The following is a 17,551-nucleotide window of genomic DNA, read 5'->3' as shown; positions in this document are numbered from 1 at the left end:
TCTAGCGCTCTTTCCACTGAGCCTTTTGCTAGCTCGCTCTCTTTCTCTCTCTCTTAGTTCATTCGCTCCTCACTATTTAAGCCAGTTAAGTACTACTGGCATGTTGTTTTGATGCTAGCACTGGAAAGATCAAAATGTAACCATTTACACAAGTGACATCACCCCAGTCCCCCCCCCTTTGGCAGATAAAGACATGACACAAACTAACAGTAATTTCTCCACTGATATTCAGGTGCTATGGACCCTGAATAATATCCATGTTGCTGGAATCTAGTGTTGATACCCTCAGTAATGACAAATTAAATAATAGTGTCTAGAAATCAGAACATATTTCTTTTCTCATTGAGGACACACTGCCTTTTTAGTGATCCTGAGACTACCTACCAACACAATTAATTACAATTCTTTATCTTCATACTTGATGTGGGGAGAAAAATACAACCTTTGGGGCCCAGAGAGCATACTAATGGAAGTTTAATGCAGAGAGGATGCCTCCTAGGTAAATGCCTTCCCTGCCATGCCAATCCAGTCTTTTTTAACTTCACATACTTTTAATAAAGCCATCAGAGAGTTATATTTGAGAAGTGGGTGCTAGCTTTTCCCCAAGAAGAATCAATAGCACACTGGTAAATTTGAGCCAAGGACAGATAAATTCTTCCTGTGTGTTGCCCTTCTGTTGACTTGCCCAGACACAAAGTGTAAGTCTCCTCACCAATCATTTTTATATGATGAGAATGCTTTAGGTGCCTAGGAGCATAGATCATGAAGATGCCCTCATAAAACTGTACTGCATTTTGGAGTGTTAATCAATATCACATACTTTATTCCCTCTCAGTGACTGAAACTATTCACTTAAAAACTTCTCTTTTTGTTCCTTTTCTGTAGGCTTCTTTCTTTTCCTTTCCTCTTTTTCACCTAGCCCATTACTTTAGGTATTAAGAGTATAGTGATTCTGCATTCAGGTAAAGCAATGCCAAGGGAATAAAATTACTTCAAAGTCTCTGCTCTACAAGCTGATAGTGTTTGCAGTGTTTTTGGCTAGTGGAAATAATGCCATCCTGCTTCAGAGTGTTTACACGATTAACACACTGTTGAAAATACAAACAGGAGTGGAGTGTAGTCAACATGCCACTGCAAACACATTCAGTACCACACATGGACAGAACAGCTCCTTGCTCAAGGGCAGAGTTTTGCTCTGCTCATTAGATAAAGAAATCTCCACATTGGTTAAATAGCTTAACTGAGACATTTCTAACACTTTTTTTTTTGTTTAAATCAATGTTAGATAGATCTTGCAGGCTGGGTGAGCTCTTATAAATCTGGACACCCATACCATGTCTGGGTTCCCTTAGTCCCATGGATATTTGAATAATTCAATGAATTCATAATTTCACTGTATATGGAGATATCCTCCTCCTACAAAGGTTATGTTTTTTCATCCTGTGTGATTCTTATCACCCTGGAAAATTATTTAAAATGAACTATTAAAGTGTTTTAAAATTCTCACAAACACACACATTGGGGGAAACAATTACTAATTGTCCTCTTAAGTAGACTTGCCATGTTTTGTTTTGTTTTGTTTTGTTTTTCTCTTTGCAACCTCTTATAGAACCATAGGATTTGAAGCTAGAAATAATCTTAGCCCACTTATTCCAAATATATAACTTCTTTTCCAGGTAAGTTCTCAAATACAGGTCCAGAGAGTCTTAATAAGTCTAATGACTTGTCCAAGGTCATACAGGTAATAAATGGCTGAGCCAAAATTTTCCCCAGGAGTTCTGAGTCTACATCTATGTTTGATTTACTTTACTAAATGGCAAACAATCAACAAACATTTATTAAGCATCTATTATGGGCCAAGTGTTCTGCTAATTATTCTAGGTTCACTTGCACTGATTATTACTTTCATATTACTAGGTGGTTCAGAACTTCCTTAGAGGTTTCTGTCCATTTTATAACCCCTGCTTGCTGCATTAGGTAGGCCCTACAATTTTAATCTTTAGCTGTTTTTTTCTTCTGTAAACTGTGTTAATAGAATAAAAGGCTACCTTGCTACCTCAACAGAATGAAATTTTAATGACATGCAAGACGAATATTCCTATAGATTCTTTTACCTCAAAGAAGGAAAATAGAGAAGCATGCTTATGATAGCTGGTCTGGAGTGAGAAGGACCTGGATTCAAGTACCACATGTAAAATATACTGGCTATATGACTACCAGCAAGTCATTTAGTCTTCAGTTTGAAGAATAGTTGCCCATCTGGATTATCAGAATAAGTATCCTCATAAGAAGTTCCAAAACATGAAAGAAATCACAGATCTAGACTTTTTAAAAAATCCAAAACAATTATCCAATGGATTTACATTATCTTGGTGAATTACTCAAACATTTCTTGTGGCTAATATTTTTTTTAAAACAATGAGCAAACTGATAGCACAAATCTATATCTTAAGGAGGACCCAACATTGTATCACTAGCTAACGAATGCCCTGATGCCTTAGGCTGTGTCCAAACATACAGAAATTCTTTTGGAAAAAAAAAATAGCAACACTTAAATTCAGTCTAATAATTGCTGTTTTTTAAACAATTTCAAAAACTATCATGTAACGCACTTGCTAAGAATTCATGGTCTAACCACTTTCTTTTTAGTTTTGGTTTTCAGAACAGAGTGTATATAGGCATATTTATTGGATAGATTCAATTGTGAAAGGAGTAGCTTGTTTTCTATCTCAATATCCCCTCTCCAACCCACTTGCACTTCTGATTTCCTTCTCTTACTTCTTTGATGTAGTACTTTTATAGCACCCATGATCCTCTACTGCAGCACTCTTTCTGGGTCTGTACTATCAGACAACGATGACATCATTTGGACAACAACAATAATAGCTAGCATTCTTATGTCACTTTAAGATTTGCAAAATGCTTTACAAATATCATTTCATTTTCTCCCCACAACAGTCCTGGGAATTAGGTGTTATTATTATTATTATTATTATTATTATTATTATTATTATTATTATTATTTACAGATGAGGAAACTGAGGCAGACAGAAGTTAAAGGATTTGTCCAGGATCACACAGCTAGTAAGAGTCTGACTTGAGATTTGAACTAAGGACTTCTTGATTCTAAGTCCATTGCTCTATCTCCTCTAAAGTGAGAGGATTGAACTCAGTAGCCTCTTCCAACTGGAAACTGATGAACTTTCAATTTCAGACAAGGAAACTATTATTCTTGCCAGTCACACAGTTTACTTGCAATTAACATGCAAGCACTAAAAGCCAGGTCTCTTGACTCTTACCTCTTATAAAGAAGCACGCTTTACAAGACTACATTCTTCTAGGTTGAGGTCTTCAGTGGTGCAGGAGGTAGGAAACCCACAGGATTAGAAGGAAGTGAAAAGTGACAGTGATTCATGGGAAGGGTGGAGGATCTGAAGACTTTATTTAATCCAATTTGAAACATTTATTAAGCCACTACTTCACTATTTCAATTCAACAAAATTCAACAAACATTAATTAAATGCCTAGTGTATGCAAAGCACTCAGTAAAATATTAAAGTTATGGGCAATGAGACATGATATAGTCCTTGTCATTAAGGGGCTTATATTCTAAAGGGAAGCTATACCAAGGAGATAAATAAATATGTGTCAAGTAAGAATGTTGTTTTTGTTCAGTTGTTTCAGGCATATCCAACTCTCCATGATCCCATTCAGGTTTTTCTTGGCAAAAATACTGGAGTGGTTTGCCTTTCCTTCTCCAGCTCATTTTATGATGAGGAACTGAAGCAAACAGGTTAAATGACTTGCCCAAGATCACACAGCTAGTATCTAAGGCCATATTTGAACTCAGGAAGATGAGTCTGCCTGACTTCAGGCTTAGCATTCTATCCACTGTACCACCTAGGTACTACCTACCACAAAAAATATATGCAGATAAAGCACTGGAAGAACACTAGATGATGGAAACTTTTCACTTGGGAGAGGGGGAAGAGACTCATGGAAAGTTTCAAAGAAGCAGTGTCACTTCAGCTGCTCCTTGAAAGAAGAGAAGAATTTTATTTATTTATTTTTAGTTTTCAACATTCACTTCCACAAGATTTTGAGTTCCAAATTTTTTCCCCATCTCGTCCCTCCCCCCACCCCAAGATGGCATGCATTCTGAATACCCCTTCCCCTAATCTGTCCTCCCTTCTACCTCCCCCCCTTCTCTTATTCCCTTCCCCTTCAATTTTCCTTTAGGACAGGATAGATTTCTATACCCCATTGTCTGTATATCTTATTTCCCAGTTGCATGTGAAAACAATTTTTTAACATTTGTTTTTAAAACTATGGGTTCCAAATTTTCTCCTTCTCCCTCTCCACCCACCCTCATTGAGAAGGCAAGCAACTCAATACAGGTTATACATGTGTAGTGGTGCAAAACACTTCCATAGTAGTCATGTGAAAAACTAAGTATATTTCCCTTAATCCTATCCTGCCCCCCCATTCATTTTATTCTCTCTTTTGATCCTATCCCTCCTTAGAAGTGTTTGCTTCTGATTACCCCCTCCCCCAATCTGCCCTCCTCTCTATCATCTCCCTTCTCTCTTGTCCCCTTTTCCCCTCTCCCCTATTTTCCTGAAGGGTAAAATAGATTTCCATACTCAATTGAGTGTGTATGTTATTCCCTCCTTAAGCCAAATCTGATACAAATAAGATTCACTCATTTCTTCTCACCTTCCCCCATTTCCCCTCCACTGTAAAAGACTTTTCTTGTCTATTTTATGTGATATAATTTACCCCATTCTACCTCTTCCTTTCTCCTTCTCCCAGTATAATCCTCTCTCACCCCTTAATTTTATTCTCCAGATATCACCCCTTCATCTTCAACTCACCCTGTGTCCTCTATCTATCTATCTATATATGATTTTTCCCTTCGAACTACCGTAATACTGACAAAGGTCTCATGAGTTACAAATATCATCTTTCCACGTAGGAATGTAAATGGTTCAACCTTAATAAGTCCCTTATGATTGCTCTTTCCTGTTTACCTCTTCATGTTTCTCTTGAGTCTTGTATTTAAAAGTCAAATTTTCTATTTAGCTCTTGTCTTTTCAACAAGAATGTTTGAAAGTCCTCTATTTCACTGAATGTCTATTTTTCCCCCTGAAAGATTATATTCAGTTTTGCTGGGTAAGTGATTCTTAGTTGTGATCCTATCTCCTTTGACCTCCAGAATATTATGTTCCAAGCCCTCTGGTCCCTTTGGGTAGAAGCTGCTAAATCTTGTTATCCTGATTGTGTTTCCACAATACTTGAACTGTTTCTTTCTGGCTGCTTGCAATATTTTCTCCTTGACTTGGGAGCTCTGGAATTTGGCTACAATATTCCTAGGAGTTTTCCTTTGGGGATCTCTTTCTTTCCATTTCTATTTTGCCCTCTGGCTCTAAAATATCAGGGTAGTTTTCCTTGATAATTTCTTCAAAGATGACGTCTAGGCTCTTTTTTTTTTTTGATCATGGCTTTCAGATAGTCCAATAATTTTTAAATTAACTCTCCTGCAATTATTTTCCAAGTCAGTTGTTTTTCCAATGAGATATTTCACATTCTCTTCTATTTTTTCATTCTTCTGATTTTGTTTTACAATGTTTTGATTTCTCATAAAGTCACTAGCTTCCAATTGCTCCATTCTAATTTTTAAGGAAGTATTTTCTTCAGTGCGCTTTTGTACTTCCTTTTCCATTTGGCCAGTTCTGCTTTTTAAGGCATTCTTCTCCTCATTGACTTTTTGGACCTCTTTTGCCATTTGGGTTAATCTATTTTTAAGGTGTTATTTTCTTCAGTATTTTTGGGGTCTCCTTTAGCAAGCTGTTGACTTGTTTTTCTTGGTTTCCTTGCACCATTCTCATTACTTTTCCCAGTTTTTCCTCAACTTCTCTTACTTGCTTCTCAAAATCATTTTTGAGCTCTTTCATGGTCTGGGTCCAATTCAATTTTTTTTTGGGGGGGAGGCTTTAGATGTAGGACCTTTGACTTTGTTGTGTTCTTCTGATTGTATGTTTTGATCTTCTTTGCCACCAAAGTAAGATTCTGTGGTCTGACTTTTTTTGGCACAATTTGCTCATGATACCAGCCAATTATTTGAGTTATAAACTCTTTGTTAAGGTAGGGGTCTGCTTCCACTGTGGAGAATGTATTGTTCCAAGCTTCGAGGGTTTTGTGCAACTGTTTTCAGAGATACTTCTAGGGACTTATAAATTTTCAGTTCTTCCAAGGTGTTATGATAAAGGCGAGGTGTTTACTCCTTTCCTTGCCTGTGCTCTGGTCTATGAGTAACCATAAGCACTATTTTCTGCCTTGGAACTGTGAGAAGTATTTCCTCTCAACTGCCACTACAAGCTCTATCACACCAGCCGTCCTCCTCACCCCAGGATAGCCACATAGAACTGTGACCCAGATTCAAGCACGGGCAAGGCAAGAGAATTCTGCCTCAGCACCAGCAAAGAGATCCCTAAAATCCCCCTCTGATTAGCCACTCAATTCCCCCTCAGTCTGTGGGCCAGAAGCTTTGGAAGCAGGTGCTGTCCTGGGACTGCACAGCAACTATGGCTAGGACCAAGCTTCTCTCTCACCACAGTCACAGACTTTTCCTACTGACTTTCTAAGTTGTCTTTGGCATTTGTGGGTTGAGAAGTCTGGAAACTGCCACAGCTGCCTGTGATTCAGTCCCCTGAGATCTGTTCCAGATTTGTTGAGTCCTGTTTTACCTGTGTGCCCATGCTGAACTGTGTTCCTCTCCCAGTCTGGTGCAATAGACCTTTCCAATCAACCACCCAGGTCGTCTTGGGCTGGAAATTTGTTTCAACCTGTCTTTTTGTGGTTTCTACTGCTTTAAAATTTGTTTAGAGCCATTTTTACAGGTATTTGGAGGGGTTTGGGGGAGAGCTCCAGCAAGTCCCTGCTTTTACTCCATCATCTTGGCCTGCAAGTGAGAAAAATTTTAATGATAGGAAAGCTAGAGGGAGGATATTCTAGGCATGAAGTTGTAAAAGTGCAGAACAAGATCATTTTCTCATCCTCCTGTCTCTAGCCATGTAGAGACAGTTATTTCTGGAAGAATATCTCATTTATAGAGTATGACCTTTGGTATAATGCATATTATATTGGACTAGGTGTCAGAAAGACCTGAGAGTAGAATTTAGAACATGATCTTTGAAATGAGGCAGTAAGGTATAGCATATAGATATAGGACATTAAGCTAATTTGTCATAGTGGATAGGGCCCATCTCAAATAATTCCAAGCTGTGTGACCCTAGACAAGTCATTTAACCTTACTGTGTTCCAGTTTCTTCTTAGGGGACTGGACTTAATGGCCTCTTCCAATTCAAAATCAGTGTACTCTTCCATTTTCAGAGAAGGAAATCCATGTTCAGAGTACCTGGGACTTGAATGACTGGAACCAAGCTCTTTCTGTCTTTAAGGCCAACCTAGATCCACTATACCTACCATGATACAATTATAAATTTGCACAATGAAATCTCAACAGAAATACTGATTAAGTACTTAAATCATGTTAATTAATGCTTTAATCAATTTATTGTTTGAAAGGGGCCATCGTGAAGATCCCCTGGTTTGCTCAGATACATCATCTGTATTTTAGTTTTATTTTTTTCAAAGGACATGTAATTTTACAATGAAACTTCTAATGTTTGCTACATCTGTATGTGGTGATGAAAAGTTCTTTCTATCCCTGGCTTCATGTTTGAGACAAACCCAAAACTGACTCTCTTTTTTCAGTTATTTAGTATTTTATTTTTCCCCAGTTACATTAAAAAAGTTTATATTCACTTGTAAAACTTTGAATTCCAACTCTCTCTTCCTCCCTCCCTATCACCTTCATTGAGAAGGCAAGCAATTTAATATAGGTTATACAAGAGTCATACTTCCATATTAGTCATGTTGTAAAAAAAAAAAAAGACCAAAATTTAAAAAAAAAACCTCAATAAAAATAAAGAAAGTTTTAAAAAGTATGCTTCAATTTGTATTCAGGCACCATTCATTCTTTCTCTGGGGATGGATAGCATTTTTCATTATTAATCCTTCAGAGTTGTCTTGGATCACTGTATTGCTAAGAATAGCTGAGTCATTCACAGCTGATCATCTTACAATATTGCTATTACTTTGTACACAATACATTTCACTTTGCATCAGCTCACATAGGTCTTTCCAGGTTTTTTTGAGAGCATCCTACTCATCATTTCTCATAGCACAATACTATTCCAAAATAATCATGTAGCACAATATGTTCAGCCATTCCCCAATTGATGGGCATCCCCTCAATTTCCAATTCTTCACAACAAGAAAAGAGCTGCTATAAATATTTTTGTACATGTAGGTCCTTTTCCTTTTTGTTTTTTATATGTTTTTGGATACAGACCTAGTAATGGTATTGCTAGGTCAAAGTACATGCATGGTTTTATAGCCCTTCTGGCACAGTTCCAAATTGCTCTAAAGAATGGTTAAATTGGTTTGCAACTCCACTAACAATGTATTAACATCTCATTTTTCCCACATTACCTCCAACATTGGTCATTTTCCTTTTCTGCACTATTAACCAATCTAATAGGTATGAGGTAGTACCTCAGAGTAATTTTAATTTGTCTTTCTCCATTCAGTAGTTCTTTAGAGCATTTTTCATGTGGCTATATGTGGTTTGATTACTTCATCTGAAAACTGTTCATATCTTTTGATTGTTTATCAGTTGGGGAATTGCTCTTATTTTTATAAATTTGACTCAGTTCTCATTTGAGAAATGAAGTGTTTATGAGAGAAACTTGATTCAATTTTTTTTCACAGTTACCACTGCTAACTGTATTTCCCTCCATTCCTATCCCCCATGCCCTGTTTATTCTATTTTCTCTGTTCCTTTCACCTTGTCCCTCCTCAAAAATGTTTTGCTTCTGACTACCACCTCCCCCAATCTGCCTTCCTTTCTCTGAGTCACAGCCCCTTCTTTTATCCCCTTTCCCTCTTACTTTCTGGTAGGGTAATTTCTATACCCAATTGATTATGTATGTTATTCACTCTTTGAGACAATTTTGATAAGAGAAAGTTTCACTCACTCTCCTTCACTTTCCCCATCTTCCCTCCCACTTTAAAAGCTTTTTCTTGACTCTTTTATGTGAGATAATTTACCCTGTTCTACTTTTCCCTTTCTCTTTCTCCCAGTGTATTCCTCTTTCTCACCCCTTAATTTTTTTAGATATCATCCTTTCATATTCAACTCACACCCATGCCCTCTATCTATAATCCTTCTAACTGCCCTTATAATGACAAAGTTCTTATGAGTTACAAGTATCATCTTCCCATGGAGGAATGTAAACAGTTTAACCTTGTTAAATCCTTTATTGTTTCCCTGTCATGTTTACCTCTTCATGCTTCTCTTGAGTCTTGTATTTGAAACTCAAATTTTCTATTCATATCTCATCTTTTCATCAAGAATACTTGAAAGTCTTTTATTTCACTGAATATCCATTTTCCCCCAAAGGATTATACTCAGTTTTTCTGGGTAGAGGATTCTTGGTTGTAATCCTATCTCCTTTGCCCTCCAGAGTATCATATTCCAAGCTCTCCAAACCTTTAATGTAGAAGCTGCTAAATCTTGCATTATCTTGACTGTGGCTCCACAATACTTGAATTGTTTCTTTCTTAATGCTTACAATATTTTCTCATTGACCTGGGAGCTATAGAATTTGGCTATAATATTCCTGGGAATTTTCATTTTGAGATCTCTTTCAGGAGGTAACTTGTAGATTCCGTCAATTTCTATTTTACCCTCTGTTCTAGAATATTGGGGCAGTTTTCTTTGATAATTTCTTGAAAGATGTTTTCTAGGCTCTTTTTGATCATGGCTTTCAGGTAGTCCAATAATTTTTAAAATCTCTCTCCTGGATCTATTTTCCAGGTCTGTTGTTTTTTCCAATGAGATATTTCACATTGTCTTCTATTTATTCCTTCCTTTGGTTTTGTTTTATTGTTCCTTGATTTCTCTTAAAGTCATTAGCTTCCATTTGCTCTATTTTAATTTTTAAGGAATTACTTTCTTCAGTGAATTTTTGTGCCACTATTTCCATTTGGCCAATTCTGCTTTTCAGAGCATTCTTCTGTTCTTTGGATTTTTGTACCTCTTTTACCATTTGGCCTATTCTGTTTTTTCAGGTGTTATTTTCATCAGTATTTTTGGTGTTACCTTTAACAGCTGTTGGCTCTTTTTTCATGTTTTTCTTGCATCACTCTCATTTCTCTTTCCTATTTTCCCTCTACCTGTATTGCTTGATTTTCAGAATCCTTTTTGAGCTCTTCCATGGCCTGAGACCAATTCATATTTTTCTTGGAAGCTTTAGATGTTGAAACTTTGATTTTGTTATCTCTTCTGAGTGTGTATTTCGATCTTCCTTGTCATTATAGTAACTTTCTATGGCCAGAATTTTTTTCTGTTGTTTGCTCATTTTTCTAGTCTATTTCTTGACTTTTAACTCTTTGTGAAAGTAGGTCTCTGCTTCCAGGGTGGAGAGCATACTGTCCCAAGCTTCAGGGAGTTTGTGCAGCTGTTTTCAGAGACACTTATAGGGACTTGTAAGTTTTCAGTTATTCCAAAGTGGTATGATCTAAGGAGAGCTGTGTTAATACTCTCCTGGCCTGTGTTCTGGTCTGTGAGTGACCATAAGCACTCTTTTCTATCCTGGAACTGTGATGCTGGTCACTGTTCCAGAGAAGCACAAGCTCTGGTGTACTAGGGCTCCTCCTTGCCCTGGAACTGCCACAGAGGACTGAAAACCAGATTTCCATATGGGCAAAGCAACAGAGTCCTGCCCCAGTACCAGAAAAGAGACCCCTGTAATCTCCTTCTGATCAGTTGTTCAACCCCCTTAACATCTGTAGTCTGAGAGCTCTAAAAGAAGCTGCTGCTGCTGCTGATTCAGTGGCTCGCAAGGCCTGTTCCTGGTTTACTGAGGCCCAGTCTGCACTGGCCCTGCCTGACTTCACTCCAGTCTTACCCAGGTGCAGCAGACCTTTCCTGCTGATCTTCTAAGTTGTATTTGGCTGGAAAAATTATTTCACCCCATCCTTTTGTGGGTTTTGCCACTCTAGGAATTGTTTTATGGCATTGTTTACAGGTGTTTGGGGGGGGGGATTGGGGGCTACCTCAGGCAAGTTGCTTCCTTTTCTCTACCATTTTGCCTTTGCCCCACCAACCACCCCCTGCAACTGACTCAACAGAATTTTTGAAATAGACTGAGGACAGTCTTAAAAATAGAACTACTTTAAATATTAATCCTCTGTTTGCTCACACTTAATGTATTTTACTCACGTTAATCTACACTGAAATATCACTTGGATTTAACATTGAACTTAACAGGAATCTATACACAACCATCAAATATTTAGGGGCTGTTTAGGAAAAGTAATTGATGAAACTCAAAGCTACTATTTGTTCTGTTTGATTAATGTTTACCAGGTGGAAGTTTTAGAACCAAAATAATGCATCAGTGCTCAACACTCACTAGTGCTCCTTCTCTTTATCAATATAGTATCTGCTTCTTATCCTTTTTGTAATCATCTTCTAAGATGAAATACAATAATTTTTTCTTTGAATTAAATTTTAATTTCTGAAGTTATTTGAATTTTCTTGGACAAGTATCAAGTCCCTTATCTTCCTCTTAACTAAATTATTCTTACATCCACTTCTCACCTCTCATTTGTCTCTTCCTTCAAGGGTCCCCAAGTATTGAGGGAGGTAATAAAAATAGAAATGAAGAGCAAATATAAAAATGGAGTAGAAGCAGAACACCAGTCTCTGCTCTGCTACTTGCTTAAACTTATTTAAAATGTTACTTAAACTCAGAGCTTCAGCTTCCTCAACTACAAGACAGGAAGTATGTACCTTCCATGGCTTTTGGGAGGAAAAAATAAAATAATGTATGAAAAAAATGTTAATACACTATATAAGTAGCAATTATTTTATAAAGTAGTTTTAAATTTAACATGTATAGGTTTAAAAATAAAGCAACCTTGCAATTTTATAATTTATAAAACAAACTAAGAGCTCTCCTAATGAAATATATTTTAGAAATTCCAACTATTCCCTGATTTGTGGTCAGGTTGGCAGTAGTGGTTGTCAATGTCATTAACTGAAATGTGGTTTTCCACTTAACAAAACCATGACAATTACCACTTTTTCTAATGGATCCACTACAAATCTACACAATCTCATCTGCATTGAAAAGTTCTGCTAAGAAATTCTTTTATGATTCGTCTTTTGATGATTTCTTATGAAGTTTTCTTGAGAATCAATCTTGACTCATTCTACTCTTTTACAATTCCCAAATTTTCCCACATACACACTCTCAAAAACTGATTTTACTGCCTACTCGTCTTCAAAAATCCAGATCATTCAACAGGAGCTCATATGTCATAGAAGTAGAGTTGGAAGGAACCTCAGAAGAAGACATCTTGTTATATACCCACATTTAATAGATAAATAAACTGAGGTCCAGAACAACTATTTATCCATCTCAGATCATATAAGTGACAGAGATAAGACTAAGGACCACTGACCCAGGGTTCTTATCACTTCACAAACTCTTAGCTTTCCTCTCTACCCTCAAAATTTTCTCTATTGTCAAATATTCATTTATTGCCTATTTTCCTAACTCAGAGAAAGAGAATGAGTATACCTTCCCCAAAAGAAACAATAATAAGAATAAGTAAAATCATACAATATTTAAAAAGTAAAGAATAAGAAAAGGTAAATGGAATCCCTTTGTATTTTAAGAAGGTAAACTCAGGTGAGAAAATCCAAGAACCAGAGAGAAAAGCATTGCAGAGATCATATGGGAGAAGATCAGCATTGAGAAAGAAGCAATTTTGTCATCTAAGTATCCATGAATTTAGGAAATAGATCATGAACCTGGTAGAGACATGCAATGGTAATGATAAAAAGACTTCAATTATCCAGACATCTGTTGGAGTTCTTGAACTCTACCAAAGGCAAAGCAGTAAACAACTCTTTTCCTTCCTTTAGTGACAATTTCATCCTTCAAAAAGAAAAGGAAGCAAGAAGGGGGAAATCTATTTCAGAAAAGAGTCTCACCAACAAGAAGAACATGCTTGCAAAGTAGATATTATGAGAACTTTTTGGGGAAAAGACTCCTCTCTCTTAGAGTTTATGATAAAGAGATAGAAGTTTGACATAATTCAGCATGCACCCTAGAATTGAGAAAAGCACATTCCAATGGGCTCAAGGTAAGGACAGATAGAAGGCTCCCCATGGACTAAAACTCTACATAGACAGTCAGCTAAGGTGGAATGGGAAACCCTCAAGAATGAAATCTCTACATAGAAAGGGTTATAAGTATGATAAGGAAGAAAAGCAAGACTTTGATGAAGAAACCTATGTGGCAGCACAGAGAACTCACTGACCAACTTGCATTTTTAAAGATATGGATAGAAAATGGAAGCAAAGGAAATGAATAGAGGATGAATACAAAAGTGGGTAATGTCAAAAGTACCAAATTCAGGGTGAGTTGAGAATAGCGAGGAAAGCTATGGACAACAAAATGTTCTGGTTTTGTTGGTTTTTAACTATTTAGAGGAACAGGAAAATCAAAGAGGGCATATGTAGGACCTCCACTTGGAACAGTTGAGATACTGCTAACTGACAGAGAGAAGGGATTTCTTATTTAACTTGCTAGCTCTACTGAGAAGAATTGACTTTTGAACTGAGAACACAATTAAAATGACTAATAGAGAGTTGATACCCAAGATCAGTAAGGATTTAATGAAAGAACACTTAGCTGCTGTCAATAAATTCAAGTCATGAGGCCTTGGTACTGCAATAACTGGTAGGTGAACCACTTTCAGTGATATTTTCATGATCAAGGAAAGTAGGAAAGTTTCTATAGGGCTGGAGAAGCACAAATGTTCCAATTTCAAGATAGGGAAAGGTATAGACTCAAAAATAAATAATAGGTCACTGAACTTGATTTCAATTCCTAAGGAAAATCGAAGTTATACTGTCAAAGATATGGTTAGTGAGTATCTAAAAAAAGGGAGTGATTACCAAAGAAAGCTAACATAATTTCTTCAGTATTAGAGTAACCTAATTTCCCTTTGGGGCAGTGTTATTAAGTAACTCAGGGGCAGGGAACCTGTGGCCTTCTAGATCCTTGGGTATGGCCTTTTGGCTGAGTCCAAGTTTTATAAAACAAATCCTTTTATTAAGGGGATTTGTACTGTGCAGTTTGGATTCAGTCAAAGGGACACACTTGAGGACCTAGAGGGCCACATGTGGCCTTGACGCCACAGGTCCGTCCCCCACCCTATCATTAGAATTCTGTACATAGTTTATCTCAGGCTATTCCCATGGATAATATGGGAGATGTAGGCTATATACTAATACAATCGTATAGCTTTGCAACTGGTTGTATGGCAGTTGACGGCACTTTTTCTGAGAAAAAAAAAAGACATGAGGATTTTAGTAACCTTGCAAACTCAACATGAGTCTATAGTGTGATGTAACAGTCAAGCAATGTAAGATAATCTTAGGTTTTGGTAAGAAAGTAGCTTTTGGAATAAGATGGGGATAGTCCCAATGTACTCTACCTTGGGAGAAAAAAATCACACTTGGAGTATTGTATTCCATTCTGGGTATTACATAAAGATGACACATGAGGATTGGTTGAATGAAGTGAGGATGTTTAACTTGGAAAAGAGAAAGTGATGCAGTTTGGGTGGGAAGTAAACAGAGTGGCATTGTCTTCCAGCACTCAAAAGACTGTCATGTGGAAGAAAGATTAATACTTGTTCTGGGTGGCCATATGAGAGAGAAGTAGAAACAATTTGCAAAGGGGAAAAGTTAAGTTTGGCAAAAAAAAAATTAGTCTTATCCAAAAGTGGAATGAGTCACCTCAGAAACTAATGGGTTCTTCCCCACTGAAGATCTTGGAACAAAGTCTGAATGATCAATTGTCTAATATGTTGTAGAAGGGACCCTATTACCCTATTTCATGTATGGGTCAGACCTTAGCTGCCTATTGAGCTCCCTCCCAACTTAGAAATTCTGTGGTTCTATTAAAAAATGCCTTTTATTGTTTCTAAAGTTAACATATTTATCTAATTGTGCTTATTCTTTACTAAGCTAGGACCTTTTTCTCTCAAATACTTCTCTCCGAGTCATTCTCTGCTTCCTTCATTGTCTTTTCATGACCAAATGTCCACAAGGTTCTGTCTGTCCTACACTCTTTTCTATTCTTTTTCTTCATTCTTTCTTCAGACAATCTTGCCCACTCCACAGCTTCAAATATTATCTCTATACCTGAGTTTCAATATCACATTTCCAATTCCTACCTGTTTCCTCCTGAACATCTCATAGTCTCCTGGGATCTCCATATGTCCAAACCAATACTTATTACATTGACTTCCAAACAAATTCCAACCTCCCTCTTTCCCTTACTATTATTAATGTTGATTGTTGCATATACTGTTACCATTATTCTTAAAGAAAATAATCACAGATCAAGAACTAGACAGGACCACAGAGGTCATTTAGTACAACACTCCCTTTTTATAGATGAGGAAATTGACGCCCGTGGAGGATAATTGAATTTTCCAAGATCACAAAGGAATTACACATCAGAGATGGGATTTGAACCTGGGTTCTATGGCCACAGAGCCGGTGCTTTTATACTTTGTGCCAGTAATAAACCTTTCAAATAAATCCTAGTATGTTCTAGCAGCACTTCTTAAACTGGGAGGCATGACCCCATATGGGGTCGCAAAAAAACTGACAACAGTAAAAAGTTTCTGAATGCACAATGACCAAAAATTAATTAAAAATCAAACACATAACGAATCCAAGGTATTTCTGGCAGTGCATCATGAAACTTCACTGCAGCATTGATTCTGAACACAAAGAATGTGAGCCTTGCACTGTGTGTGCCCTCAGGTAACACAACATTAACAGATGCTGTCCAAAGGCAAAAAGGGGCCAGGAAAGGTGAAAAGGGGTCATGAGCAGAAAAAATTTAAGAAGCCATGCTAGAGTATCTGTATGATATCTGATTTCTGCTGAAACCACTTGGGATGAACAGCTCATTTTTAAACTCATCTCTTTATTATTCTGTTGACTGATGTTTCTGGAAGTGATCTCTGGTGGTCCTTCTCACCACATTTACACCCTCATCCATAGAAACTGTATGGGTAGATAGTTCTCAGATAGTTTCCAAGTACTTCTTGAAATCTAGTGCATCAGAAGAAGAGCCCACTGGACGTAATTTCCTAAACAATGTCCTTTCATAGTGCAAGAGGTGATTATTTGGTGCTAGAAGAGGTAGAAGGCAAATGGCTTGCGGTTGATTGAAACTCTCTCCATATTTTGCAAATATATATATATATATATATATATATATATATATATATATATATATATATATATATATATATATGTACGTGTGTGTGTGTGTGTGTGTGTGTGTGTGTGTACATATATAAAAGTTCTGGTAAACTTTCAATTGATTAATGTTCCTGATGCTTAGATTATTTCAGAAATTTCAATCAGTTTGACTACCAGTTCCTACAGATAAAATGTCAGCAAGTATGTTTCAGTGCTTTTATGGTGAGCTGTGCTTCATGCAACTCCTCCTCCTTCAAAACAAAAAGTCTTAGCACATACAAACCTCTAACTGTTTAGGGAGGAAGGAATGTATACATAGACCACTTAGGCACACCTGCAAACAACCATGTGCCATCCTAGACAACAAGGGGATTTCAGGACAGAGGAATGAGTTAAAAGGAGCACTACTTCTGAAAGTATCCAATGAAATTTGAAAACTATTTTAAAAGTATGGAGGGACATGCAAAGAATCTTCCATTTCAGCAGTGTGGTCAGTTTTATATGTGGGAACTTCCTCCACTTATGGCAGGGGAAAACTTCGTAGATTGCTTTTAACTTAGTAGATAAGGGAAACACATGAAAAAATTAAGTTATTTGACGAAGTTCTTGCAGCTGATATTAGGATGAGCATTTGAACCCAGGTCTTCCTGACTCTTAGGCTCACCCTTTATCTACTATGCCAGTATGCCAGTTCAGAGAGGAAGAGGGAGGAGGAGGGGGAGGAGGAGAAGGAGGGGGAGGGGAGGGGGAGAAGAAGAGGAAGAGGAAGAAGAACAAGAAGAAGAACAAGAAGAAGAACAAGAAGAACAAGAAGAAGAAGAACAAGAAGAAGAGAGAGAGAGAGAGAGAGAGAGAGAGAGAGAGAGAGAGAGAGGGAGGGAGGGAGGGAAAGGAGACAGAGATTTCATATTATATATATTTGGAAGAATATTCAATATAGTTTCCTTTGTAATCCTATGTATTTTATGAATTTAAAAACATTTTTCTGAGGAGTCTACTGGCTTTACAAACTACAAAAAGGGTACACACACACACACACACACACACACACACACACCCCTAGGTTAGGAATACTGTTCCAGATAATTTCTAATTGTCGATATTCTTCCCTGCTTGTTA

General features: G+C 37.1%; 1 protein-coding gene across 2 annotated transcripts in view; it reads left to right on the top strand.

Annotated features, from left to right (window-relative positions):
* Window positions 1–17,551, top strand: part of CELF2 (CUGBP Elav-like family member 2) — a 1,000,575-nt gene that overhangs the window by 267,583 nt on the left and 715,441 nt on the right. The gene's annotated exons all lie outside the window — the stretch shown is intronic.

Source organism: Phascolarctos cinereus, unplaced genomic scaffold, assembly GCF_003287225.1.
Source record: "Phascolarctos cinereus isolate Bilbo 61053 unplaced genomic scaffold, phaCin_HiC Scaffold_1;HRSCAF=81, whole genome shotgun sequence".
Taxonomy (NCBI): domain Eukaryota; kingdom Metazoa; phylum Chordata; class Mammalia; order Diprotodontia; family Phascolarctidae; genus Phascolarctos; species Phascolarctos cinereus.
The sequence above is the reverse complement of the archived record's forward strand: the minus strand, read 5'-3'. Positions and strand labels throughout refer to the sequence as shown.